This window comes from Sus scrofa, chromosome 9 (genome assembly GCF_000003025.6).
Source record: "Sus scrofa isolate TJ Tabasco breed Duroc chromosome 9, Sscrofa11.1, whole genome shotgun sequence".
NCBI lineage: Eukaryota > Metazoa > Chordata > Mammalia > Artiodactyla > Suidae > Sus > Sus scrofa.
The window spans coordinates 125,393,668-125,419,200 of NC_010451.4; the positions used below are offsets into that span (position 1 = coordinate 125,393,668).

A 25,533-nucleotide genomic window follows, 5' to 3' on the forward strand; every position below is an offset into this window, starting at 1 on the left:
TTAGTACATGCTGTTTTGTGCAAATGCGACTGCTCCACCACTAGTTCGTGGGAAACCAAGGGCATTAAGTGGATTTTCTGGGTTTTTTTTTTTTTTTTTAAGTGTTGTAAGTCAGCCCTTCAGCCAACCTTCAAATGAGACATGGGAGAGGATGGAGGCAGGATTTTCCCAGGGTGTTAGCCCCAGGGGTCTACACTTTTAGTGGCTCAAAAGTAATCCGGGAGTGGCAGCTGCAGAAGAGGCAGAGGAGGTTCTGGTTGGGGGTGGGAGGTGGGGAGGGAAAAACATAAAAGGCCCAGACTTTTATACAGCACCCCTGAGCCAACGTGCTGACCAGGCTCATCTCAGAGCTCCCCCACTCCAGCTCCGTAAATCACTGGACAGACTCTTCTAGCCTTAACCAACCCCTCACAGCCTTCATGATTCATCTCATGAAAGACAAGGGCTCCCATTACTGAGGGCTTCCCTTGTGCTAGTTTTTAGTTTTGGTTTTTAAAAGCATCAGTTCATTTCTTCCATACAACATTCTTATGAGGGAGGTTCTATTTCTTTTTCCATTATGGTTTATCACAGGACACTGAATACAGTTCCCTGTATTGTACAGTAGGACCTTGTTGCTTATACATTCTGTGTATAATAGTTGATGCCTCTAATCCCAAACTCCCGCTCCATCCCTCCCTGACCCACCCTCTTAGCAACCACAAGTCTATTCTCTATGTCTTTGAGTCTGTTTCTGTTTTGTAGATAAGTTCATTTATGTCATATTTTAGATTCCACATGTAAGTGATATATGGCATTTGTCTTTCTTTTTCTGACTTCACTTAGTATGATAATCTCTAGGTCCATCCATGTTGCTGCAAATGGCATTATTTTATTCTTTTTATGGGAAAGTAATATTCCATTGTGTGTATACACCACACCTTCTTTATGCATTCATCTGACAGTGGACACTTAGGTTGCTTCTTTGTCCTGGCTTTTGTAAATAGTGCTGCTGTGAACATAGAGATGCATGTATCTTTTTGAATTATAATTTTGTCTGGATGTATGCCCAGGAGTGGGATTGCTGGATCAAATGGCAACTCTATTTTTAGTTTTTTCAGGAACTTTCTGTTCTCCATAATGGCACACCAATTTACATAGAGAGGTGCTATTCTTGGTTCCACCTTACAGCCAAGGAAACTGAGGCTTAGAGAGCCTCAGGGACTTGCAGAGTCAGAAGCCGAGCTTGGGCTCACTGAAGCCAGACCAGGATCTTAACTATTGTTATCATATTGGCCAGTTCTATATACCCTACCCATCCAGTCCCTCTGTTTTCTTCCCTTAGCAATAGACAAGTGTATTTTTTTCTTATTATTTCCACCTGAAGCTTATTTCCAGACTCAGTACTTAACTACACTGGAGAGGTTCTGACCTTGGTTTGTTACCCAGCCCCACTATGACTGTGTTGACTCCCCTAAAAACTTCTCCCTGTTTGGGCCCAGAAACAGCCCAGTGAGTCTTGGTTTTGTCCTCACCCTTAAGTAAGAACTGTTTGGCTAAAGCAGTTGAACAGCCATATGAGAGGTTGCCAAGCTACAGAGGTGCACAGAGATGTATGCAATATGGCTTTGTAGATGACAGGAGCTGCTGGAAAAGGAATTGCCATAAGGGAGTGGCATGGACCTGGAGCTAAGACTTACAATGGACTGCAATTCATTAACCCAGCTGTTTTGGGTGACTTATTAATGTTTAGAGTGGCTGAATCCAGGCAAATTCTGAATCATGATAATAGGGAAATATTGAAATTGGGAGTTCCCGCCGTGGCTCAGTGGTTAACGAATCCGACTAAGAACCATGAGGTTGCGGGTTCAATCCCTGGCCTTGCTCACTGGGTTAAGGATCCGCCGCGGCTCGGATCCCGCGTTGCTGTGGCTCTGGCATAGGCCGGCGGCTATGGCTCAATTGGATCCCTAGCCTGGGAACCTCCATATGCGCGGAAGCAGCCCAAGAAATGGCAAAAAGACAAAAAAAAAAAGAAATATGTATGTACTTTTTCTAAGCACAATTCCTGAGGATGACCAGTTTTCATCAAATCACCCTAGGATGAAGATCAGAAGGGGTGGTGAGTCTAGTCATTGGGAAGCAGAAAGACTGACAAATGTGAGTAGTACAGAATAGAGATGAGAAATCAGATCTTTTAATAGACAGTACCATATCCCATCTGTTTCAGTTGTTTGTTCCTATATAACAAGCCACCCTTGGGAGTTCCCATTGTGGTGCAGTAGAAACAAACTCAACCCATATCCATGAGGATGCCGGTTCAATCCCTGGCCTTGCTCAGTGGGGCAAGGATCTGGCGTTGCCTCAAGCTGTGGTGTAGGTTGCAGATGAGGCTCGATCTGGCGTTGCTGTGGCTGTGGTGTACGCTGGTAGCTGAGGCTCTGATTGACCCCTAGCATGGAAACGTCCATATGCCACAGGTGCGGCCCTAAAAAGCAAAAGAAAAAGAAAAAAAGCCAAACCACCTTAAATTTAATGGCTTAAAATAAGAACAATTATTGTATTATGATCTCCCATGGATGTGGGGCTCTATCTGTTCTGACTGGGGTCTTTCCTTCGCTTGCAGGTGGACAACGGTTGGGACACAAGTTATCTCAAAGGCTTCCTCACATGTCTGGAAGGTGGTGTTGGCTGTCAACTGGGACCTTAGCTTAGCTGTGTGTCAGGCCATCTAGTCATGGTCTCTCCATGTGACCTGACTTCCCCGTAGGAAATGAACTGTGTTCCCAGAGGGGAGACTCAAGAGAACGAGGCAAACACTGTATCACCTTTTATGACCTACTCTTAGAAGTCACATAGTGCCACAGCATAGTCCCATCATGGTCACAGGCCACACCAGATTCGAGAGGAGATAATATAGACACATTCCTCCAAGGAAGAGAATCAACATCAATTTGTAAGAGGGGCATGGGAGATGGGATATATATGGTGGTGGTTATCTTGGAAAGATACAGGCTTCCATACTGGTTACAATGGACTTGGGAAGAGCTTGGATCTTGGAAGAAGCTGGATGAGGTCCTATAGCCAGTATTGAGTGCCCCCTAGAGGGCTGGAAGGACAGTGCAGGACCAAGACACCAAGCATTTCCTTCTTAGGTTCAACAGGTGTTCAGTGGGTACTTCTCATGTGCCAGAAACTGGGGGTACAGCAGTGAGCAAGAGACAAGTCCCCAGCCTTTATGAAGTGTATGTCCTGGTGAGAACGTAATGGACAACTGCCCAAGTAAATACAGAAGTGCCATGAGGAATTCTAACACCGGGTGAGAAGATGACAGCATTGGGCAGGGGTGTCTACTTTAGATAAAGAGCTTTAGAGGTGACCTCTCTGAGGTGGGGACATTTGAGTAGAGACCAGATGGACAGCGTGAGTGAAGTCTGCAGACATTCCAGCCTGAGGGAGGAGCAAGTGCAAAATTCCTGCAGGGGGCTGACCTTGGTGTCTTCAAAGTATAACCGGAGCCTTGTGGCTCTCATGAAGGGAAGAAGCTGGAGAAGGGCAGGAAATGAAGTGTGAGAAGTTTCCAGTAGTTTGTGCTTAATTGGGAGCAAAATCTATTACAGAACATTGCTTTTGTGGATGTTTGTTTCCCTGGGTTTTAAGGTAGAAGAACAAATCCTCCTCATTAGAAAGTAGCCACCATGAATATAAGTTTCCTGTTTCTAAGCGTAAATGACCATGTTTCCATTTGGGGCAGAGCTGATGAATTCAGATTTTAGAAAACATCTCTGACATGAATGTAGAAGCATCTGGCCACCCTCAGGGTAACTTCCCACCACTTCCCACAGCCAGTCTGGTCTTTGTCAGGGCATCTTCCTTGTCAGATATAACAGTGACAGAGAGCCTGATGCTGATGCTGTGGTTCAGCAGCCACCCTCTCTTTGCACACATGATACTGTCAGAACACAGACTTGTAAATTAGGGTAGTGGTGGCCTCTCCCTTTGTAGTGAATAAGTTATCTGCTCTTTGATTCCATAATGTTCTGTGACTGACGTTGTTTTTACTGTAACTCTCTCATAGCAAGATGATTAATGTGTTCTATAATCTCTAGCATCAGTTCCCAAATTTATTTGATCGACATCCCTGCAGTAGTGTTCTGTTGCTGCTGTAACAAAGGAGCACACACTCAACAGCTTAACCAACACAAATGTATCATCTTATAGTCTATGGATCTGAAGTCTGATGTGGGTCTCTACAGGATAAAATCAAGGTGTCAGCAGGGCTATGCTCCTTTCTGGAGGCTCAAGGGGGAAGATCCCTTTCCTTGGTCATTCTTGTTCCTGGCAAAATTGAATTCCTTGTGGTTATAGGACCAGGGTTTCCATTTTCTTGCTGGTTGAGGGCCATTCTCAGCTTGTGACAGCTGCCAAATTATTTGTCTCATGGCCCCTTCTTCTTCTTTCTTTTTTTTTTCTTTTTTTCTTTTTAGGGCCTCACCCGTGGCATATGGAAGTTCCCAGGTTAGGGGCTGAATCAGAGCTGCAGCTGCCGGGCTATGCCACAGCCACAGCAACGCTAGATCTGAGCTGCCTCTGAAACCTACACCACAGTTCATGGCAGTGCTGGATCTTTAATGCACTGAGCGAAGCCAGGGATCAAACCCACATCCTCATGGATACTAGTCAGGTTCATAATCTACAGAGCCACAGTGGGAACTCCCTCATGGCCCCTTCTATCTGCAAAGCCAGCAATGGAAGTCAAATCACTTTCACATCTTGAATTTCTCCTCCATCTTCTTCTGTATCATCTCTCTCTGACCACAGCCAGGGAAGATTTTCAGCTTTTAAGAGCTTGTGTGATTAGTGTGGGCCCACCTGGATAATCCAGGATGTTCTTTCCATCTCAAGATCCGTACCCTTAGTCACACCTACAGAGTCCCATTTACCATGTAAGGCAACGCAGTCACAGCTTCTATGGATGAGCGCGCGGACATCTTTGGGAGAGTCATTACCTATCACAACCTCCATTCCCCAACCTCCCTTAACCTCGAGCCTGATGGAAAACAGCTTGGGAAGCACCGTGGTAGAGTTTTCCAGAGGGCTGAATCCTAGACAGGAAAGAAATGAATTCTTTAGGGGCCATTACAGCAGCCAAAGCACCGGGTGAGCGCAAACCAGGTGAGGTTGGATTCCTCCCTGAGGTTGGGGTGGGCGAGCAGAGGAATAAGGTTTGGTGATGGGTTTCCCTTCTTACTTGGCTGAAGGGTTAGTCGGGTAGATTTTCTGATTGGGCTGATCTGTCAAGAACTTCTGCCTCTAATGTCAGAAAGGGGAGGAGGGGCAGTTACGGCAGCAGGTGCTTTTCATAATCACCTTGTGTAATGGTCACGCTAACTTGTGAAGGTGAACCTCCATGCATTTGAACCTTCGTGAGGTGGATTCATTTGGTGAGTCACCTGGGTCCCCTTTACTGCACTGGGGCACCCACCCTGCAGAGGCGGTGATCTAACAGCTCCCAGCTCCCTCCTTCTCTAGAAATTACCCTTACAGCTGATGGGAGCTGCCTCAGCCTACGCCCCGGGGCATTCTGTCTCCCAACCCCCTTCCAACACACCCATACACCCTCCACCCTCCCACCGCAGAAGGCTGGCCCCTTGCCTCATGGTGGGGACATTCCTGGGAGATCTTAATGTTCCAGAGTCCTCTGTGGATCAAATCTGGACTTCTTCCTTGCTGGACTCTTTTCCATTCATTTTTCTCCTTCCTTTCCCCCCTTACAAGTTTTTCCTGTATAAATTGATAAATTACATGTCCCCCAAGCCCTCCCTCAGGCTCTGCTTCCAAAGAACCCAACCTAAGATGTGATTAAAATTAATTCAAGGAGTTACCGTCGTGGCGCAGTGGTTAACGAATCCGACTAGGAACCATGAGGTTGCGGGTTCGGTCCCTGCCCTTGCTCAGTGGGTTAACGATCCGGCGTTGCCGTGAGCTGTGGTGTAGGTTGCAGACGCGGCTCGGATCCCGCGTTGCTGTGGCTCTGGTGTAGGCCGGCGGCTACCCCTCCGATTTGACCCCTAACCTGGGAACCTCCATATACCGCGGGAGCAGCCCAAGAAATAGCAAAAAAAAAAAAAAAAAAAAAAAAAAGACAAAAAAATAAAATTAATTCAAATATTGGGACCCATAAAATGGAGGCCACCCCAGTGCAGGGAGTCACATCACAAACCTAAACACAAGTCGACCCCCACTCAGAGGAAATGCTTCACTGATAAGGAAACCTAACAGGCACTAATCACATTCTTCCAACTCAGCCTCAGCTGGCTTCCCTTACTCTAGAAAATAGGACCTGCTAGCCTTAGGAACTCCTGGGCCTCCTAACCAATCATGCCCCATTCCTTGTTGCCTCTTCTAATGCTCTGTAAAACTCGCCCTTGCCCCAAATCCCTCTGGAAAAGTGCTTCACTGCTATGAGGCACTGAGCTCCCCCAATCCATAGCTAATTCTGTACTCCTTGCTTTTTGCAGGTTCCTGGCCTAGACTCAGCACCAAGAAAAGAGCGAGAGAAAATGTCCCTGGCGCCCCAGGTGCATGCCCTTTTCCAGGTATGTGCTTGAATAAATCAAATCAAGCTTGATTGTTTCTTTGCAGAAGTGGAGGTGGGAATTCATGTAGGATTCTAAAAACTCAGTTTGGAGGGAAGGACAAGAACTGAGAGTTGAGAATAAGTTTGAATTCAGTGGTCCCAAGGAGCTCACAGTGTAAGCTCCTTGGGGGGCAGGGACTGGTCCTTCACACGCATGCTGTGCCCAGCACAGGAGCTGACATGTGGCACAGCTGCAGCTTGTTGAATCAGCACGTGAATGAGGTAGAGAGAAGCAGTAGTAGGTGAGGTCACTGTAAGTCAGGAGGTTAAGCTAGGAGAAAGTTGGGGGAAAGAATCTGTTCTTTGTAACACAAAGGACAAAGGGTCCTTTGCACCCGTCCAAGATCTTCTCTGATGACTTTACTTTCCACAGAACCTGCCTGTAGTTCCAGAAGCTATGGACTCAGGCCCTCACCTGGAAAGTGGCACTTCCGGTCAGCTCTTCCTCCTTCCCTGCCAGGATGGAGGACCAGCAGCCTGCTCCTTAACCTAGAACAATGCCCAGCCCTTCAGAGATCTAGTGGATGCCTAAATTAGACTTAAATTATTTTTATTAATGTTATTTCAATTTGTACAAAAAACAGATATTAAACCATTTTCTTTTAGTGCTTACATAAGACTAAAACATATTTAGGTCGCAGAACCAGTAAAGTTAGAATTAATAATATTAATGAAACATGATAGGATATTGTTTTCCTAAAACCAAGTCTCTATTCAAAACGTAATGTCCTAACTGTCCAAGCCCAGCTCTTTCCCATTCAGCCCATCCGTGTCACCCTGGGCCAGGAGCAGACATCCTCTCTTTGTGAGCTCAGTTTTTCTCTTTTCCTACCACTTCTAAACTAACTTTTGGATAAAATGCACTCTGTCGTGTTTTACCTTCCAGCAGATGCAAACATATTTATATGTTAAGTCCACCTGTTTCTCATTAGAGGAAAATAAAAAGTCCCTCTACTTGGCATTACTGTGATCCCAGGTGTAAACATAGGGGCCGCAGTTATGCACTGACTGTGGGTTATACTTTGGATAATCAGATAATTTAGAGTGTATTCACTTATAAGGGTACATATTATATTAGAATATATGCCTTATAAGGGTATATATTATATTTATTACATACCCATTAAACATGTTTGTATGTGTGTGCATATATGTATATGAGATAATTATCAAATTTTAGTTTTAAAAAAAAGTAAAACATTCTCAGAAAATGTGTGGCCCCTTGAGGAACAACACTGTTTCAGGTACAGCCTGGTCTGGAATGCCACCTCTCTGTAGGTGGCCTTATTTCTCCTTCTGCTGTACCTGTACATTTGGTCATGTCCACAAGAAATAAAATTAATTTTCTTTACCTCCTCTGCTTGCATATCCAACCATTACCCTTACTGATTCATCTAGAACTGCCAATCAGCTACATTTATTGAGCATTTATCATAACTACTCTTTGACTTTATAAGAACTCTACAAATATGTAGTATATAATATTATTGTTATTATGATTCCGATTTGAAAATGAAAAATCTGGAGCTCAGTGAGTTTGAGGCTTAGCTCAAAGCATAATTAATTGCATTGGAGGCAAGGCTTTGATTCAGTTCTGCCTGACCTCAGATCCCACATTCTTCTTCTTCACGGGATCTCCAGGGTGTTGAAAAGCACACGACACAGAATAGGTACTCAGATTAGGTACTCGATAAATATCCCCTGAATGAATACAGTATCAATGAACTGTTTCCACTGTGCCAGCTGCCTCTATTCACAGCCTGCGGGAATTGGTCTCAGGGATAGACCTGGTCTTGGGTGGGTATGAGGTGGCCACAGCAAGAAGCAGGATCTCAGTTCCCTGATCAGGGACTGAATCATGAGATCACAAGGGCTAATGGCTACGAGCATGGCTTTGGATCTTACCTGCTTTGGAGATGGACTTCAACAAGCAGATGCAAAGGAGCAAGGCACGGAAAGTGTTAGGAGAGATGTGTGCAGAGAAAGCACGAGTGGGCTCAGAGAAAGAGAGTGCGCCATGCACTTTGGGGGTGGTTTAAATCACTTATATGAAGGCCGTTTTTCCAGGCCTCCTGGCCAGTCATCTTGCTTTGTCTGGCTCTGAGTCCACATTTGGTCTCACTCAGGGCCCTCCCCTGTGTGTGCACATCTTTTAACTGATTGCAGGGCGAGGGTCTCTGGGAAGTTGACAGAATGTCCTATGATCTAGCGCCCCCTTCTCTGAGGATCCTACATGTATAGCTGCATGTGTAGTTTGAGGGGTCTCCTTAACCTCAAGAATGAGAAATATGTGGTCTCTTTATCTTTTATCCAAGCGGGACTCAGCTCCTCCTTACTGCTACCATAATCTTTATCTTCAAGTATCTGTCCACAGCGGACAGGTTCCAGCTGCTCAGCCTGGGGCGCATCTATCTCATGCCTCAGACCTTACGTAGACCCTGTATGTTGCTTCTTTGCAGGCAGCAAGACCCTGCAGTGTAGAAGCTAAGGATCCTTACCCCAGGATCCCCGTCATGCCTGCCACATAGTAGGTGCCCAGAATGTATTAATATAAATTGGCTTGAGCTCTTAGACATCATGACCCAGCTTGGGATCTTTTTTCAAGGTTGATGTAGAGGTAGAAGAAAGACCTGGAGGAAGAGTGTGTTTCTGATGCCTTGCACTGCCAGCAGCCTTGGAAAAGCAATGGGAAGCTTTGACAACTTCTTTCTGAGGCAGGACTCCAAGCCCCACTATGTAATGTAGGCAAAAGCATGTGATTCAGAGAGCAGCATGCCAAGTTCAGAGTCACTGAAGCAAGTGGTGTAAATGATGAAATTTAAAAGACAGAGACCTTTTTAGAAAAAGCCAGGGTGCACAGAAGTGACAGCATTGCAAGCTGGGTTTGGGTAGAAGTGACAAATCTTCCCCATGCCCCTGCAGGAGGGCCTTGGAGAGTGGCTTTTAAAATGCTCTTTTAAGTCACTGAAGGAGTGGTCTGTAGGATCAGCAAAGGCTGGGAAGTTCCATCTGCAGCATAACTGAGGTTCCCGCATTCTTTCTGCCCAGGCGGTTCCCCAGGTCAGACAAAATACGCTGGGGCTCACAGTTTGTCTTTACATTTTCCCCTCCTTGCTGCCCCTTTTCTTCCGCTCTTCCAAAATCACCAGGCTTTACTGCCCCTCATTCAACAAGAAACTTTCGTTTCCTCTGAGACTGTTTACAGCTCCCTTCCGTGCATTTTTCCAGCCAGTGGGCACCGGGCCAGTGGCCCCGAGCAGCAGGCAGCTTGACCTGTGGGTGTTCTCTCCTCAGCTACTTGTCTGAGGGGTGCGGGCAGGGCCTCCTAATGCTTCTGGAGGAGTCCCCAGAGGTCTGCTGAATTGCAGGGGTGTTTCCAAGGCTGGGGCATCTTTCCCTCCCTCACCAGGGGGCAGGGGAGGGGAAGGAACTGACCGTTGTGCACAACCGTCTGTGCCAGACATTGGCCTTAGCTGGAATTCTCACCACCACTTGGCAGGCTCCATTCTGTCCTCTCCTGGCAGATCAGGGACCCCAGATGTGCCAGAGGACACGCCTAGGATGTTGGAGAGCCAGAGCCCAAGCTCTGTTCACTTGAGCGTGCTGGACGGGCTTTGGCTTCTCCCCAACACCCCCACGCGCAGAAGGGAGCTTGCTCTCACTCTGTCCCCGCCCGCTGCTGATTCATGCAGGAATTAATAAACTCGGGATTTGAAAAGTTTCACTCTCCTGCTCTTCTCAGATACACTTCAGTTCCAAACAGTGTTCATTCCTGCCAGATTCTCCAGCATCCTTCCAATTTTGTGCAACGTTATCACTTCTAATAAGTTCATTTTGTCCCATTTCTGACTAAGTATGATTTCATTTTATTCCATTTTAAGGCATCTCATGTATGCAAATTCAGAAGCCAAAAAAAAAAAAACCTGTCACCCTGATTTTTGAGTCAGAAAATGCAACCCCTCTCTCATGTCACACCAGCTCTGCATTGTGTTTGTGGCAATCCCTGTACCATAGTTCTCCTTTTAGCAGCCTGTTTTTGTTTTTGTTTTCTTTTCTTTTGTTTTGAAGGAGGAAGTTCTCTGTTTCAGGCCCTGGAAGAACTGTTATGTATTCCTCATTGCAGGCACAGCCCCAGAATATTCCAGCCCCTTCTCCAAACAGGTTCTTGACCACACAGTCTCAGAGTTAAGATGCTTTTTATCAATCCTGTTGCAGATGGATGAGCTGTTCCTGCCTAAGGATCCCCTCCCCAATCCCTGTTCCAGGGGAATGAGTAGGGAGAAACTTGAGTGGAGGACGAGTTGCTCTGTCTTGGCAGCAAAGAGAAAGTCCTGCCCTTCCCTGGTGAGCCCCCTCCAGACTGGCCCCGCTGCCTTCCCGGGGATGGGGCTCCAAGTGGTACCTCCAGCCCTGCTGGAGCCCACTCTTTCCAAGCCATTGAGTCATTTCCTCTCAGGGACTTTCTCATTAAAACCTTCCTGTTTGCTTTCGCTCTGGAGTTCCACCGAGTTAGCTTCCTTCCCCATCGCCACTGAGCTGGAATTAATGGCCTGGCACCTTTCAGCTCTCCCTCCCTTTGCAGTTCTTCTTCCCACTCTCATCTTTTGGCTGGAGTCTCCACACTCTGTACACATTTGTGCAAAGCCCCAGAGTTTCTGAAGCTGTGAGGAGCAGCGTGGGGGATACCACATCTCTTTTTGCAAGAGATTGCTTGAAGGATAAATTGGGAAGATGAGCATCCACACAGAGACACCAGAGAGGAAACCCTCCAACCAAGAGCCTGTCCCAGATGTACCTGACACAGTGAGCAGAGCGGTTGGGAATAACCACCTTTGACTAATGTGCTCTGAGCCCCTGGACCCTGAGCAGCGGCTGAATCCCTCAGAAACCCTGGTTGGGAACGTTGTGTGTGCATCTGAAACTAGCTGACCTGGGCAGTTTGCTGTGTGGTCACTAGTGACAAAGCTGGACTCCATAGCACAGACAGGCCAGGGGCTTTCTGGTTCAGTGATGGGGTGAAGGGAAGAGAATACAGACAGAAAAGAAGTAAATGATCATAGTAAACAGTACACCTTGGTTCCGCTTCTATCAGATTTAACTTTCTAGGAAGGCAGTTCTCTGATGTAGGCACATGGAGAACTGTTACATATTTCTCACTGGAAACCCAGAATATTCCAGCCCCTTCTCCAGGTTCTCGATTGAATGGAATGTCATGGGCTGTACTGAGAACAGCATCCTTTGGTATTAAGTAAATGTTCACTGAAGCAAGTCAAGCTGAAGTTCTCAAAGGGTACGTGATGGAAGGGAAGGCCTCAAAACTCATCTGCTGACTCAGAACTTCATGTTGTTTACTCACTTCATCACACGTCATTATAAAAAGCTTTGGGGAAATTTTCCTGGGGTGATGAGCCTACCCCTCAAATTTCATCATATGGGCAACCCCCCCCCGCCCCCACCGCTTCGCCATCCCAGGAAGTGTGAGGTCCACACAAACCAGTAATGCTGATGTGACCCTGCAGAACTCTACAAGCAGCACACCACTTGGAAAACCTGCTTTCAAAGTCTGTTTGTGCTTGCTCACCACCACCAGCTTGCTTCTAGAAGGTCTGGGTCCTGGCCCCTTCCCTGCTGATTCAGAGGAAGCCTCAGTCCTCCACAAGGCTCATCAGCCTCTGCTCTGCACCTTCTTCCCTCTGTGAATTTCTGCAGCCTGTGCCATAAACGATCCTTCCTCCTCCTCTTAGACTTTCAACCTCTCCACTCCCACTGGCTTTTTCCAATTAGTCTACACATTGCTTAGCTCCCCATTTCCAAACAACTCTATACCCTGCCTGCGTCACAAACACTTCCCTTTACGTCCTCCAGGGGCGCCACTCAGCATATTCCAGCTAAAGAAGTACGGTCCCAGGACTTACCCAGGATACAACCTGAAGGCAACTCCTCCTCTTCTAGCTCCTCCTGCCAAGATGGGCATGGCCGTTTCCCTCCAGTCACCGTCCTGTGTCCCTCCTCCCCTCTAATTCCGTCCTTACAAGAGCCATCCCTACACGTCACTCCTCCACCTGCAGAAATCTCCACAGACTTCCTACGGTAACATCAGCAGCCTCCTGGTAATCCTCGCCCTGCTTGCCCATCTGGAGTATGTGATACACCCGACTGTCCTCTCCTGGAAGCACCCTCCTCCCCTGGCCTTTCTGCTGCTTCTGTTCTCTCCTGGCTCCTCCTCAGTCCCTGACCATCTCTCCACCCCCAGGCTTCCCTCTGAAATCTTGACGTTTCTGAAGGCTGTGTCCTCAGCCCTCGTTCATTCTTCATCGTCTCTTCCCTAGGCAAGCTCATTTGCTCCCATGGCTTCAGTGACAACTGACACACTGATAATTCTCTTTCCTTCTTATTAAATTACAAACCTCTTATCATTACCAAGCATATGAACAGATGAACAAAAATAAAATTAAAATGCCTGATTCCTACCATCCAGAGATTAACACCACTAAGATCTTACTGTATATCCTTCCAGGATTTTAATGCATTTATACATAGGCACATGTATCTTTTTACAAAATGAGAAAAATAATGTTTCATAAATTGTAACATACTGTTCTGGAAATTGTCTTTTTTTTTTAAGTTAATGATTGAAACTTTCCATGTCACTTCATCTTATCTAATACCCAGTCCATATTTGATTGCCTAAATCATCCCCCAAATGTCCTTTCTAGATGGTTTGTTCAATCAAAGACATATCCATTTTTTAAGTCATTTTTTTAAAAAAATCAAGTATGGACATGACATCATGCTTGTGAATGAATTTGGCCAGTTTTCCATAGAACATCCCATCTTCTGATTTGACCAGTTGCTTCTTTGCAGTGTCATTTAACTTGTTTCTCTAACCCACTTAATTTTTGTAAACCGGGAGTAAAATGTAAAGGCATGATGAATTCAAGATAAACCTTTTTAGCTAGATTATATCACAGCCGTGACTTTATATGGCATGCCATCATAACATACAGATGTTCTGGGTGACTCACTATTAAGGATCCTAGCACTGAGCCATCAATTAAGGCAAACGGCAGTCTCATCCTTCTCTTGTAGCATTTTGTTTTCCTCGTGTGGCTAGCAAGTAAACTATGCAGGGTTGTTTGGCAATAGACAAATGTCCAGTGCCCCACTGACCATATGCCTATGCTTTTACCAACCGTTTATACTCATTGCTGAAGCCAATAATTCCATTAAGAGTTTAAAGTAATTATCAGCCTGCATTCTTAGTAGGATAGGTGGCACACTTTATTAATTAAAGGTTGGAGTTCCCGTCGTGGCTCAGTGGAACCCTCAGGATCCATGAGGATGCAGGTTCGATCCCTGGCCTCACTCAGTGGGGTACAGCTCTGGTGTTGCCATGAGCTATGGTTTAGGTCACAGACGCAGCTTGGATCTGGCGTTGTTGTGGCTGTGGTACAGGCCAGCAGCTGTTGGCTCTGATTAGACTCCCAGCCTGGGAACCTCCAGATGCTGTGGGTGCAGCCTTAAAAAGACAAAAAAAATTAATCACAGGTTAATTACGCATCTTTTTTAGAAGGTGCTGTATCCGAGGTGTGGGTCATCAAGGGATGGTGCAACACCCGGGATGAGCGCCAGCAGGGAGCCTCAGTCCTGCAGGGGCCAGAGGAGGGCGTGAAGCTCCTGGTGCGGGTGAGCTACGGCCCTGGGAGAAGAGCTGCCTCCTGGGGCTGTGGCCTCGGACAGAGGAATGCAGTTATAACCCAAACCCTGGCTTGGCAGAGCATGCACATGAAAGGAAACTTGTCTGATAACTTTGTTCTCTGTTCCTTGCCTGAAGCACAGTAGCAGAACAGAAGTAGCCGAGGGGGTCTCCAATACCTTACACTTGCGGTACTGGAGACAATGCGGCGTTTGAGGGGCTGTTTCTGCACCAGGTTGACTGTTGGCCTTGAGGGCAGTCCAGAGAAACAAGGCGGACAGTACCCTCAGGTGACAGTACTCTCAGGTGAGGCTGACCTCTGCTGCCAAAGCACAAGGTAGGGTGGGAGGGTGGTGATATTTATAATGGATAATTGTATTTGTTAGCAGCTCGGTCCAAAGCAGCATTGCCTCCCTGCAGGAAGCAACGAAAAAAAGACAATGTTAGTCCCAAGGAAACATAGCCTCACTCTGGAATAATTGTTTGCTTCAGCCCCGGGACATCTTTTATTCAAAAGTGTAAACACAGAGAGAGAGAAGTTAATGATCACTAACTTTTTACCATCTCGGGAGGAGCACTTCTGGTGCTAAGTGTCAGGAAACTTCTGGGGAAATGACATCCAGGGTGCTTGGCTCAGGTAAGTTTCCTCACAGGACAACAAAACATGTCTGCCTCCACCCGCTACAGATTAAAAGCAATAGCACATGTGTTGTGTCATTCAGTCTAGCCTTGGAGGCTGAAGGCCTGCTGGTTTCCCATGTCTCAGGGGGAAGGTTCATTATTGAGTTTTCTTCTGGCTGACGAGCGATTTGGGGGTGTCCCCTATTACATGGGATGCCACCAGTATGGGGCTGAGACGGAGAAGAGTAGACTGACGGCTGCTCTATCCCTTACTAACTAGGTGGTCTTGAGTATGTTCCTTAAACTCCCCAAGCCAGTGTTTACATCCATAAAACAGTAATCATCATTATTTCACTGCTTGCAGGAGAAACAGCTCCGATGAGGTGAGCTGGGTAAGAATGGATTCGGGAGGCAGAAAGACTAGTTTAAAATCTCGTTGTACGTCTTGCTGATTGTGTAAAACTGGATAGTCACGTGGCCTCTAAGCCAGGTAAAATAAGGAAAGCAGTGGAATTTTCCTCACGGATTCTTTTAAGGGTTAAATGCTGAAAAGCACCTGGCACAGCGCTGGCGAGGAATACACACTCAGAATTTCATTGTTATTACCATCAGCTGGTCCCGCTGCCCATGGTAGGCAAGATCTCCTGGTGTGTTGCCCTGTGTCACCCCCTCGGCCCAGCGGGACCTGTGGATAGGATGAGCTGTCACTCCCACGAGCTGTCCCCTCCCATGGCAAAAGGGAGGTCATGGGGTGCACCTGACCTAGTCGGTTGAAGGACAGGCCTCTCTCCCTGGTCACAGAGGAGAAGCTGTAGAAGTGGGCTCCTGCTGGCCTGGAGGAAGGCAAACATCCCTGCCGTGGATGGCCTGTGGGGGCCCTGTGGCAGGAACACCAGCAGGCTCTGGGAGCTGAGTGTGGTCCCCGGAGAACAGCTAGCAAGAAAATGGAGAATGTTTTCTACTAGTTCAGAAACTGAATTCTCCCAACAACCCAGCTGAGCTTGGAAGGGGGCCCCACACCTCAGATGAGAGAACTTGGACAGCCAGTACCGTGACCACGGCCTTGTGAGACCCTGAGCAGGGATCCAGGGCAGCTGTGCTCGGGCTTCTAACCCATGGACAATGTAAGATAACAAACTTGTGTTTCTTTAATTCACTTCGTTTGTGGTAATTTGTTCATAGTTATAGAATACTAATATCCTACCTCGATTCGATCAACATAGCTTCTGTTCGCGCTGTGTCCGGTTCTATTCCTAATTGCTGTCATCTGCAGCAATACTGGGCTGCAAAAATCATGACGTTGCAAGAATGGCAGGAGGTGCTGTTCTTCAACACAGCCCGCTTAGACTGGCACTGTGGCTCCGACGCTCTCCTGCTAATGGGCTGCCGATGGTCAGGGGAAGGAGTGGTTTATCGACCTCTGTGTCTTTAGAAAGGAACCCAGATATCATCAGAACTGTCTTCTTTCCTGGAAGACTTGACTCATTATGTGAAAGCCCTTTTCCTCAGGGGCTTCCTGTTGGACACTACAAGTCTCTCACCTACCAAGGCCTTATTTGCCCCCGAGGCCAAACTTAGGCAACTGACCTGCTGAATAGTTTCCAGTCCTCACTGAGCTTGCAGCATGTTGGGAAAGACAGATATTAAGGAAGTCATTGCACAGATGTAAAATTATAAACTGTATTGTGTGCCTTAAAGAAGCAGCATTGACTCTCAGGGAAACGTGAGCCTGGAGCTTCAGGGAAGGCTTTTCCTGAGGGAATGATCCTTGCCCTGAGATCAGGAGGATGAGTAGGCGCTGACTCACCCAAGCGATGATAAAGATGCTCTTCATCGTGGGGGAACAGCTTGTGCAAAGGCCCTGAGGCAGGCACGGTCATGGTCATTTTAGGAACACAGGACTAGTGAGGTGGCCAGGGGAATGGGAAGGGCGTGTGTGAATGGGTGATGGAGAGGGAGAGGGGGCAGATCTTGCAGATGCTGTTAGGCCATGCTGAAGAGCTCAGTCCCAACCACGGTTTCCCTCTTAAAAGACCCCCTGGCGCTAAAGGAGAAATGGGATTGTAGGGAGAAGGACAGGTGCAAAAATACTGTTTAGGACAGGAGTTCAAGGTGGCTATGACAGAGGTCATGATGGTGACAAGGAGAAAAGTGAGATAAAGCACATCTAATTTGGGGAGTTTTAACTTTGCCGGTTGGAAAAAAGTTAAGAAAATATTTCCAGTCAACTCTGCCATTCTTTGAAGAATTCACATTCATTCACTTATTTGATGAATATGTATTGTGTAACTTTTATGTGCCAGGCACTATTCTAAGCATGGGAATATAGTAATGAATAAAACAGGCAAAAATCCCTGCTCCTAAGGAGCTTGTAAGGGAGTTAGAGCATAAGCAAAAAAGATAGGAAATATATAAAATATATTTGTTAGCAACAGATGCTAAGGGGAATGTTAAAAGGGGGAACAGAAAGTGTTAGAATAAGATTGCGCTATATTTGTCCAGACAAGTTCTCACTAAGAAGGTGATCTTTTTTTCCCCTATCTTATTAAATACATTTTTTTAAATACTTTATTTTTTGTCTTTTTTTTTTTTTCCATCTTTTCTATGGCTGCACCCGCAGAATATGGAGGTTCCCAGGCTAGGGGTCCAATCGGAGCTGTAGCTGCCAGCCTACGCCAAGAGCCACAGCAACATGGGATCCAAGCCACGTCTGTGACCTACACCACAGCTCACAGCAACGCCAGATCCTTAACCCACTGAGTCAGGCCAGGGATCGAATCTGCAACCTCATGTTTCCTAGTCAGATTCATTAATCTCTGAGCCACGACGGAAATTCCTAAATACACTTTTTTATTGGCATATAGTTGCTTTACAATGTTGTGTTAGTTTCAGGTGTACAGCACAGTGATTCAGTTATATATATCTGTACTTTTTTTTTTTTTTTTTTTTTGTCTTTTTGCCTTTTCTAGGGCCGCTTCCCACGGCACATGGAGGTTCCCAGGCTAGGGGTCAAATCAAAGCTGTAGTCACCAGCCTACACCAGAGCCACAGCAACATGGGATCCGAGCCGAGTCTGCAACCTTACCACAGCTCACGGCAACACCAGATCCTTAACCCACTGAGCAAGGCCAGGGATCGAACCCGCAACCTCATGGTTCCTAGTCGGATTCGTTAACCACTGCACCACGATGGGAACTCCATATGTGTATTCTTTTTCAGATTCTTTTCTCTTACAGATTATTACAAAATATCGAATATAGTTTCCTGTGCTGTACAGTAGGTCCTTGTTGCTTGTCTGTTTTATATACAGTAGTGTATATGCATTCATTCCACCCTCCTAATTTATCCCCCCCCTTTCTGCTTTGGTTCCCACAGTCTAGAAGGCGCTGTTTGAGTGATTTCTGAGAGAGGCTAGGGATTAAGATTTGCAGACATTGGGAGTGAGAGAGGTCATGGAAGAGCATTCCAGTCAGAGGACAGCAAGGACAGCAAGGACAGCAGTTCTAACATAGGGATGCCAAGACTCTCCTGGCTGGAAAATATATCAGTTGTCTATTCCACAATGATGCTGAGTAACAAGGGTTGGGCTGCACCCTGCAGGCCTACAGGTCTTACCCTTGCCCAGCTTTGAGACTGAAGAAAGAACCCAGAGTCAGCAACAGAGACATCAATGATTTAATGGACGGGGGAGTCTGCACATCTGAAGCAGTGTCCTGAGCGACACCCCACTGCGTGCAGTGTTCAGCAGGCTGGGTGTGGAGGCAGTCTTTGCTCTAGAGGAAGGGGAGATTGCCAGTTATAGGGGGAGTGACATCAGGGGTTTGTTCGTTACCAGGGAAACCAGCAAGGGGCCTGCCCCTCACCACCCCTTTGATAAAAACAATCTCCAGCTGGGACCCCGAGGAAGCTTGTAAGAAGGTCAGGCATGTGCATAGGGTACAGGTGAAGGAGGCACTGGTCAGGCATGGGATGTACAGAGAGCAAGAGGACAGCCACCGTGAATGTTGAGAAGTAATGGATGTACTTTGAAGGTGGAATGGCCAGGATTTGCTTACAGTGCAAATGAGGAATATTGGAGTGAAAGAGGAAAAATGATTACTCTAAAGCATTGGCAAGGAGTTCCCATCGTGGCTCAGTGGTTAACGAATCCAACTAGGAACCATGAGGTTGCAGATTTGATCCCTGGCCTTGCTCAGTGGGTTAAGGATCTGGTGTTGCCGTGAGCTGTGGTGTGGGTCGCAGACATGGCTCGAATCCCACATTGCTGTGGCTCTGGTGTAGGCCAGCAGCTGCAGCTCCGATTGGACTCCTAGCCTGGGAATCTCCATATGCTGTGGAAGCAAGCCCAAGAAATGGCAAAAAGACAAAAAAAAAAAAAAAACAACAAAACATTGGCCAGAGTAACTAGGACACCTGTGTCGCAGTGAACTGAGATGACTAAGATTATGGGAAGAGTAAGTTTCAGGGGAGATACTCAAAAATCCTTAACTTTCTGAGTTTTCTTCAGTACCTTTAGTTGCAATTAATTTAGACCAGAAGATATGACTTCAGTCGGAGCAGCCCAGGTTCTCCTACAGTCCTTCCCATCATCTGAGACACAGGTTTTCACAGAACCAGAACAGTTAGCCCCTGGATGTACTATGTGGTACAGCCTGATCTATTGTTTCCAGCCAGTGTCTCTGCCATTAGCTGTGGCATCTGCTCTAATTGGTTGCGGTATCCTCTCTTGTTTCAGCCTCCATTCTGATTGGTTGGAACCCGATTTAATTTTCTTTCTCTATGGTAGAGCCAAGAGAAGCACAGTATGAGTAGAAGTACTCCACTCTCTAAAGGGTAGAGACCATATCTCACCCAACTCCCTACTTCCAGATGGAAGAGGGCAGGGGGATGGGTTCACTTGGATTCATTCTATTCATAGTGAAAGCACCTCGTGTTTCACACTCCACTGAGGGTTGGTATATGATTTTTTTTCTGTTAAAAAAGGCAGTTTGAAAGATAATGATTCTACATGATTCATGTAATTCATCACATATTCTGTGCAGATATTAAAATCCCATGTTTGGATAGGTGGGGAAACTCACTGTTGGAAGAGAGGAGTGTTTGTGTCCCCTTTCTTTCTCTCCCTAAATTCCATCTTGGCTTATGGAGGGGATCACACCAACATTCTTGTGTTGTCGTCACATGGGGAAAAGTGCAGGGGAGGAGGTTCCATCTCTCTCTCCTCCCCATTGCTCCCCCCTACCTCCCGCCACCAGACGAAAATGGCAAATCTGCTCGGTGAAAGTCTTGACATTTATTAAGCCACACTTTCCCAATGGGCAGGGACTTTGCAGAGCAAAACTAGCTCAGTGCATTCACTTCATCTGGGAGCAGGCTCCTATTCTGCCCCCTTGCGGTTGGGGCCATGAGGCTATCCTGGTCCTTAGAGCCGCTAGTGAGGGAATTTGGGTTGGCTGCTCATACCCAACACTTTTCTTAGATACACTGGGTGAGCAGATCCCAAGGTTTGGTTGTGGTGGGAGTAGGAGGACTCACCAGCCATGTTCCTTTGCATTCAGAATCCCTGAACCCTGCTCAGCTTCCTGTGTGTGAGTCCTCATTGGTGACGAGGTAGGTGAATCTTAGAACCTAAAGCTCTAACATCAATATCAAACCCAAATGATATTTTTAAAAAGCTGGAAGTTGTTCTCACGTTAGCTTTCAGCATAGTCTCCCCTCCTCTCCATTTTTTTTGGTCCAGAATAGTCCTTTTTTATGACTCCATCCCTTTTTCTGAACCATATTTGAGGAGAATGTGAAATTGCCTATTTATTATTGGTTTCAAGTAACAGAAACACGTTTGCGCTCTCTTAAAGACAGGAGATCAAGTTTATTTTAGAGTCAGGTTTGTCTCGGAACCTAAGGGCAGGTAGCCAGAGCCTCCAGTGCAGTTAAGACCTTCCCTCCTGTTTTTAGAGGAGGTGACCGCACATTTCAGTTTGTGTAGAAGCCTCATGTCTTACTTTTTCACTTTGCCCACTTTCATTCTATGTTGGTCTGGATCCAATCAAGAGGCATAGTGACTTCAATAGGGGAAATTTAATGTAAATATTTTAAAATATCTGATAAAAGAGCAACTATAAACCATAAGGAAATTCTGTGGTACCCCAAGGCTGGTGGAGAGTAAGTACCCAAGGAAGGACAAAAGGCTAGGATTGCTGCCACTGGACAGCAGAGGGATTTGTCTGTCCACCCAGGAGATGGTCTGTAGTCAGTGGGCAAGCAGGAAGCAACTCTCTGAGACTCAAGTTGGGTGTAGGAAAACCACATCCTAGGCCCGGCCCATGGGCATGCAGGGCGAGTGGGAGCACCATTGAAGACAAGATCCTGGAGCATATGGTGTCCAGGTTGAGAAAGCCACAGGAAAGATATCATTTAGGGGAGGCCAGGGCTGCAGGGACACCAAGGGGCACCAAGGGACCATGACTTCTGGGCCTTTGCCAGAACTGGGTCAGAATACCCCCAGCTGATAGTGTAGCCGCCAGGAACTGCAGGTGAGTCCTTCCCCCTGCATTCTCCCCTTAGTGCCCCCTACTGAGAAAGCTTAACAAGAGCTCTTCATGAAGGAGAAATGCTTAATGGAATTCCTTTGAAGGATGAATTTGGATCTGAGTGACAAAAAAATTGCTAATTGGCACAACTCTCAACAGTACCCTGGTAAGAATGATTAATCCCCAGAAGAGTCAGATTTATAGAGAAAGAGAATAACATGGTAGTTACCAGGGACTGGCGGTGGAGGGAAAATGGAGAATTATTGTTTAATAGGTACAACATTTAAGTTTGGGAAAATAAAAATGTTCTGGAGACAGATAGTGGTCATGGCTATACAACCACATGAATGAACTTAATACCACTGAATTGTTCACTCAAAAAGAGTTAAAATGGTGAGTTTTATGTCATGTATATTCTACCATAATTTTTTTTTTTTTTTTGTCTTTTTGCCTTTTCTAGGACCGCTCCCACGGCATATGGAGGTTCCCAGGCTAGGGGTCAAATCGGAGCTGTAGCCGCCGGCCTACGCCAGAGCCACAGCAACGTGGGATCCGAGCCATGTCTGCGACCCACACCACAGCTCATGGCAACGCCGGATCCTTAACCCACTGAGCAAGGCCAGGGATCGAACCCGCAACCTCATGGTTCCTAGTCGGATTTGTTAACCACTGCGCCACGACGGGAACTCCAATTCTACCATAATTTTTAAGAAGATTAACTCATGGTCACTCTGTTATTGTCTTACTTTTGCTCCTCTTCATAAATCCACTTTATTCTTCCTTTCTTTTTCTCAGTCCACACCCTAAAAATACGGTTGCCAATAGCTCCTGACCTAGAACCGCTCTCCTCTTTTCAGGAAACCAGCCAGAGTCTGGACTCAGAATTCCCTTCTCCAGGTCTCCTAGAAATTCTGCAGCAGCTTTGATCCAGGGCTCACTTTGGTCATTTGGGCCGTTATTGTCTGCTAGAGACCTGTTTTCAGAAGTGTTTATGTGTGGTTTGGGGGGTAAGGTGGAATGGGACAGAAACTTCACTGACAAAACAAGGGGAATCCACTAGAATCATTTAGTGACTTCCCTCCTCTCCCCTCCAGAGTTTTAACCACATAGGGAAGCCAAGAAAAAAAAAAGTGTATATATTCACATTAAGAATGAAACCAATAGGTAAAATCATGCCAGATCAGTCAAATATTTTTTTCTCTTTTCCACCTGTGCTAGTAGTCTGAATTAATATTAGAGGCATATGGCAGAATAATCAGAATTATTTATCAAGCTAATTAACCATATTTTGTTCCCTAATTGGCCATAAAATGGCAGAAATCTTTATAGATACAGAGCAACTTAGAAATTAATTGTAGTTGTTATAGTGATTGTCATTTTTTGTTTTTGCAGGCACAATTCCATGAAATGATATATATTCGTATCAGGTGCTTCAGAGAAGCACTGGTCTTTCTCTTGACAGACAGTGTGCATTTTGGCACCAAATTATTGGATAGAAAAATACAGGCATTTCCAAGCCCTAAACACAGAGTGTGTCATCTATTAGCTTGGATTTCTTCCTTAACTATCGTCACACCAATATGTGGTGGCTTTTCTAAGAAGAAATCAATCCAAATTTGTCTTTGGACTCAAAATCCAGGAAGCCTGGGTTTTATCACTGGCTTGGTCACAGACACACTGAAAATGGGCAAGTCACTTCCATCTTTGTCTGTATTTCTCCATCTGGCAAATGTAGATTCTGACACTCACCATCAGATAATGTTTGCAAAATGTTTGACGGTCCTTGCTGGTAGACAGTATGTAATTGCAAACTGTTGGATCTTTTTTTTTTTTTTTTCCTGTCCTAAAAATTCTTCTCTTTTCTAGAAACTATTTTTAGATTAAAAATGTCACTTTTAAAATATGGCCACATGGCAATAACGATTCAGTTGGTGATGGAGAGTAATTAGGAAAAAAAAAAAGTACAGGTCTTTTTCCATGGCATTTCCCAGAGGTAACAGCTTAATCTTTAATCCTTATGAGACCAACCTCCATAATAATGATTTATTACCCCTGTATCTTTTTTTTTTTTTTTCCACTTTTTAGGCCCACACCCATGGCATATGGAAGTTCCCAGGCTAGGGGTCAAATTGGAGCTACAGCTGCTGGCCTATACCACAGCCACAGCAACACAGGATCCGAACTGCATCTGCAACCTATACCTCAGCTCACAGCAATACCGGATCCTTAACCCACTGAGCAAGGCCAGGGATCAAACCTTCAACCTCAAGGTTACCAGTTGTGTTTGTTTCCCCTGTGCCACATCAGGAACTTCCAGTTACCCCTTTATTTTTGATGTATCAGCTTCAAAGTATGTCTGATGGGCCCCCTTATGAAAGATGAAGATATTGGCTCAACAAGCACTGCCAGATATATATTTCATTTTTTATTATTCTGTTAGATACTTCTATAACTTTATACAATATATCCTTCCATTTATTGATCCATTAGTTTACATGGTATCTCTTGACTTCGCTTAAGACAATAAGAGATTTAATAGTCCTACATTCCCCTCAATGTCATAGCTTCATCATAAAGTTAATTTTACGTTGTTAAAATGTATAGAATTTATACTTATGTAATTTATTTTTCTGCATTTAGCTGTTTTATTATTTAAAGTAACTAGGGCTTATAATACTTTAAATGAATACTATTCATTATTCAATCAATTTCATTCTAATCAAGTAAAAAATATTTACTGATTACATACCCTATGCCAGCGCTGTTCTAAGTGCTAGGGCTAGGTCATTGAATAAAATAGACAAAATATCCCTGCCTTCATGGAGCTTACATTTTAGCGTATGTTTGGACTCACAGAAAAAGTTAATGAAATTCTATGGCATATGTACTGTGCCAATAGTAAGAGAAATGTACAGACCTAAATCGGGAGGAAGAGGAAAGAAATAGAGGAAGCAGTATGTTAAATTTATAAGGTATTATTATCATATGCCTTCACTTTCTCACTGAGATAATCATCTAGAATCTGCAGCACTTTAAAGGAAATCTATTTTCTTCTTGAAACTATTCTTTCCAGAGCTTCCTGACTTGCTACTCTAATTAGGGTTGCTAACTCTTGAGGTCTTGTTTTCAATATCGTTTTGCTGGGGGCTTTTTGTTTTGTTTATTGCAGGGGTTTGTTTTTGTTTTTGTTTTCCAGCTTTACTTTGTATTGAGCAGCTGGGTTTGGTCAATTGTTTTTGAATTGCTTGTCTTTCTCTTTTCTTTGTCCTTCTGGAATAAATTCTCAAATTGGTATTTCAAGAAGCATCCTTCAGATAAGGGCTTTATTTTTTACCATATTGCTCTCCCCTTTGGTTGACATTTTTTTTTTCTGGGTATGGAATTATTTGTTCAAAATCAGTTTCCATCAGAACCTTGAAGATATTTCTCTCTTGTCCCAGTGAAAATGTCTGATGCCAACCTGCTTTTGATTCCAGTAGGGCTAACATGTCCTGCCTACTCACTACCCCAAAAGCATGAAGTATTTTTGTCTTTAGCTTCAGCTAAAGACATTTCACAAGGATATAATTAAGTGTGAGGGTCTTTTTTTTTAATATATTAATTGTGCTGGGTACTTTCTAGATGCTTCCATTTATAAGGTTGATATTTGTTTTTGGCTATGGAAACATTTCCTCTATCATTTTTTTTTTCTTGGATAAATTGCTGGCTTTTGAAAATCAAACTGGGTAGATTTAGGTCTTTTTATATTGCTTCTCCATATTTATTCATTCTTCTCATAATTTACTTATTTGCTTTTTTACTCTATGTCCAGGGATATTTATTTAATTAGATGGGTTCACTGGTGAATTCTATCCGACATTTAAGGAAGAAATTATATCCATTCTCTATAGTCTCTTTCAGGGAATAGAAGCAGAGGGAATATTTACCACATCATTCTGTGAGGCTGGCATCACTCTAATACCAAAACTGGACAAAGATATTATAAGAAAACTACAAACCAATATGTCTCATGAACATAGATGTAAAAATCCTTAACAAAATATTAGAGCATCAAGTCAATAATGTAT

General features: G+C 45.2%; 1 protein-coding gene across 1 annotated transcript in view; it reads left to right on the plus strand.

Moving 5' to 3' along the window:
* Positions 1–3,298, plus strand: part of TSEN15 (tRNA splicing endonuclease subunit 15) — a 96,693-nt gene extending 93,395 nt beyond the window's left edge. Inside the window, exon 9 of the transcript XR_002335966.1 lies at positions 2,606–3,298. The gene's annotated coding sequence lies outside the window, so the exon portion shown is untranslated. The remainder of the gene's footprint in view (positions 1–2,605) is intronic.